This window comes from Colobus angolensis, unplaced genomic scaffold, assembly GCF_000951035.1.
Source record: "Colobus angolensis palliatus isolate OR3802 unplaced genomic scaffold, Cang.pa_1.0 Scaffold25, whole genome shotgun sequence".
NCBI classification, from domain to species: Eukaryota; Metazoa; Chordata; class Mammalia; order Primates; family Cercopithecidae; genus Colobus; species Colobus angolensis.
The window spans coordinates 1,816,773-1,821,073 of NW_012115710.1; positions in this window are offsets into that span (position 1 = coordinate 1,816,773).

The window sequence follows — 4,301 nt, forward strand, 5'->3', positions numbered from 1 at the left end:
AAAAAAAAAAAAAAAAAGTTTTTCTCTTTCCTACTTTCCTACTAATCATGGGGAAACAGCATATAGAATTATGAATTCTTTGGTCTTACTAGTAAGATACAAGCAGTAATTAAAATGTCATGTCTATGTAACATTTAAAAACTTAAATTATCGTGATATTTTCTCTTGTACAATCTGAGCCCTGCTGAAGAGGAGACGTTTTGTTTATCAGAGAAGTGAGTTGATGAAAATAAACTTTTATTTATTAATTCAAAGAAGAGTCTGTTTTCTGTGACTAGGGAAAAAAGGCTATAATTGAATTTGAATTCAGACTGTGTATATAGAGAGTACATATAGACGTGGATGAACTAGCCATTACTTTAAAATTATTTTCGTTGGCCGGGCACGGTGGCTCATGCCTGTAATCCCAGCACTTTGGGAGGCCAAGACAAGAGGATCGCCTGAGGTCAGGAGTTGGAGACCAGCCTGGCCAACATGGTGAAACCCTGTCTCTACTAAAAATACACAAATTAGTCAGGTGTTGTGGGCAGTGGCTGTAATCCCAGCTACTTGGGAGGCTGAGGCAGGAGAATCGCTTGGACCCAGGAGGCACAGGTTGCAGTGAGCAGAGATCACACTACTGCACTCCAGCCTGGGCAACAGATTGAGACCCTAAGAAAAAAAAAAAAGGCAAACAAGACAACAACAACAACAACAAAGAAGGCTCACCCTTGTATATGACCCATTATGTACTTGTTTTTTCTTTCTTTTTTTCTGAGACGGAGTTTCGCTCATTTCCCAGACTAGGATGCAATGGTACGATCTCGTCTCACTGTAACCTCCGCCTTGCGGGTTCGAGCGATTCTCCTGCCTCACCTCCCAAGTACCTGGGATCACAGGCACCCGCCACCAAGCCTGGTTAATTTTTGTATTTTTGGTAGGGACAGGGTTTCACCATGCTGGCCAGGCCGGTCTCGAACTCCTGAACTCAAGTGATCCACTTGCCTCAGCGTCCCAAAGTGCTGGGGTTATAGGTGTGAGCCACCACACCTGGGCAGGAATACATTTTTTCTTGTTTTAAGGCATTCACTCCAGTAGCAAGAGGAAACTAACAAAATAACTTTATGTAACATATTCCAAAAAAAAAATCTACAAAAGTCTCCAAAGTAAAATTTCAAGGTCTCAAGGTACAACATCAACATACAAAAATCTTGTATATTTCTTTTTTTTCTTTGAGACAGAGTCACGCGCTGTCACTCAGGCTGGAGTGCAGTGGCGCGATCTTGACTCACTGCAAGCTCCACCTCCCGGGTTCATGCCATTCTCCTGCCCCAGCCTCTGGAGTAGCTGGGACTGCAGGCACCCGCCACCACGCCCAGCTAACTTTGTTTTTATTTTTAGTAGAGACAAGGTTTCACCATGTTAGCCAGGATGGTCTCGATCTCCTGAACTCGTGATCCACCACCTCAGCCTCCCAAAGTGCTGGGATTACAGGCGTGAGCCACCGCGCCCGGCCAAAAATCTTGTATATTTCTATCCACTAGCAATTAACACATGGAACCTGAAATTAAAAATACAATACTACATATGATTGCTCAATAGAAAGGTCAATGAAGGCCAGGCGTGGTGGCTCAGGCCTGTAATCCCAGCACTTCGGGAGGCGAAGTGGGCGTATCAATTGAGGTCAGGAGTTGGAGACCAGCATGGCCAACACAGTAAAACCCCATCTCCACTAAAAATACAAAAATTAGCCAGGCGTGGTGGCATACGCCTGTAATCCCAGCTACTTGGGAAGCTGAGGCAGGAGAATCGCTTGAACCCAGAAGGTGGAGGCTGTAGTGAGCTGAGATCGTACCACTGCACTCCAGACCAGGCAACAGAGCAAGACTCTGTCTCAAAAAAAAAAAAAAAAAGTTTTTCTCTTTCCTAAACATTCTCAGGATTTTAAAACTACAAAATGCTGATGACAGACATCAAAGACACCCAGATAGAGACATATACAATATCAATTTATTGATAGACTCAACATGGAAAAAATGTGAAACTACCCCAAATTGATACACAGGCTTAATATATTTACTATCAATGCACTTTGTAGATACTGACAAGATTATCCAAACAATTATGTAGAAAGGAAAAAAACAAAACAAACTAACAGAAATCCCAAAAAACCTGGAATAGCTCAAACACCTGAAAAAAAAGATAAAGGAGCACGCTCCCAGGAGGTGAAGGTTGCAGTGAGCTGAGATCGCGCCATTGCACTCAAGCTTGGGCAACAAGAGTGAAACTCCATCTCAAAAAAATAAATAAATATTAAAATAAATAAATAAAGGGTTGAAATCACTTCACGTTATTTCAAGTCCTCTAATATAGTGAAAGCATTTTTTCCTTTTTCATATTTACAATAAAACGTTTATACCTGCCATTGTCTTGTGCATACACTTGTCACAAAATATTGTCTCCAACAACGGTCTCATTTTTGTGTCCCTTAAAGTTTTACTAGAGTGACACTGGGAAAAAATGTATTAAGCATAGCATCTGGCCAGGCGCAGTGGCTCATGCCTGTAATCCCAGCACTTTGGGAGGCCGAGGTAGGCGGGTCACCTGAGGTCAGGAATTCAAGACCAAGGCTGGCCAACGTGGTGAACCCCATCTCTATTAAAAATACAAAAATTAGCCAGGTGTGGTTATGTCACACATCTGCAATCCCAGCTATTTGGGAGGCTGAGGCAAGAGAATCACTTGAGCCCGGGAGGCAGAGGCTGCAGTGAGCCAAGATCACGCCACTGCACTCCAGCCTAGGCGACAGAGCAAGCAAGACTCTGTCTCAAAGAAAAAAATCCAAGCATAGCATCTGGATGCAATGTATAGAAAAAGAAAAAAGTAAAAAAAAAATATATATGTGTGTGTATATATATATATATATACACATAAAGACAAAATATAATTTTATTAGAGTTGAAAATGAACCATGGAATATATTGCTTAATGCTATAATGGGAAAATGACATTTCCATAGTTTTTAGAAAAATGCCCTTCTAGTAATATATTTATAATAAATATATTTTAATAAATCATATTATATAATACATTATATTATAAACCCTTCCACACAATAATTTTCATTGTCTACTGTAAAAAGTAACTTAGGCAATTTTACTACAAAATATTTCACAAGCGTTTTCAACAATCATATTGTGCAATGAAACCTCCATCTGTAGCTATAAAAGGAACATAAGATATTATCATGAAGAAAATTGGAGTCTTTCCTAACCAAGATGGCAGGAGTTCCAGAGGAAGCACTCAGTGTTGTACTAGACTTGACTGCATTTTGTGATGTCTGAACACTAACGCCTTTTACACAATGCACTCCCTCTTCCTATTCTGCCCATCTGGCCAACTGAAAAATCCTCAGTGCCCACTCCTTTGGCACCAGCTGGAAGTTCAAACCACAAGTGGGCACCCCTGCCCCAGCCATATCCCTTAACAATCATCATACCCCAAGCCAGTCACCTATGCCGATTCCCTAAAGTCATTTTTGAACCAGCTGGGGAAGTCTACCCTGCTCTCCCCAGAAAGCCTCATTATGGGTAAACATTTTCAGATCACGTTACTGAACGGCATCATCATTCTCAATATCCGAACCAAACTTCAGGTGGATGTCAAAGCAGTTCCAGAAGAGTGAACAAAAGTTCAAATTACCAAAAATGTTATGAGGGTGAAAATATGAAGTTTCTAGTTAATCTACCAAAGGAAAACAAAATTCCCATTCTGTGTGTTCATCCTTAAGAGAACATTTCTGAACATGAATATTTTCAAATTATGTCACTGAGCACTACAAGGTCAATAGCAAGATTGTTACAATATTTTCATTCTGAAGTCCACACTTTGTCCTATTTTCCATAGTACTGTATCTGTATTTTTGCTTCCTGAAAATGAAGGTGCCTGCCATGGGTCTTACTTGGCACACAAGAAAAAGACACATAGAAACATAATACAGTGCATGTTCATAAACAATGATGAACACAGAGGGTATATGATGATGAAGTTGCGCTGTTATGTGATTTTCACTTTACCCACATAAGCATCTTAGGGCTGAGTAGAGAGGTAAGCCAAGTGCGGTGGCTCACACCTATAATCCCAGCACTTTGGGAGGCTGAGGTGAGCGGATCATCTGAGGTGTGGAGTTCAAGACCAGTCTCATCGACATGGACAAACCCTGTCTCTACTAAAAATATGAAATTGGCTGAGCGCGGTGGCTCAAGCCTGTAATCCCAGCACTTTGGGAGGCCGAGACGGGCGGATCACGAGGTCAGGAGATC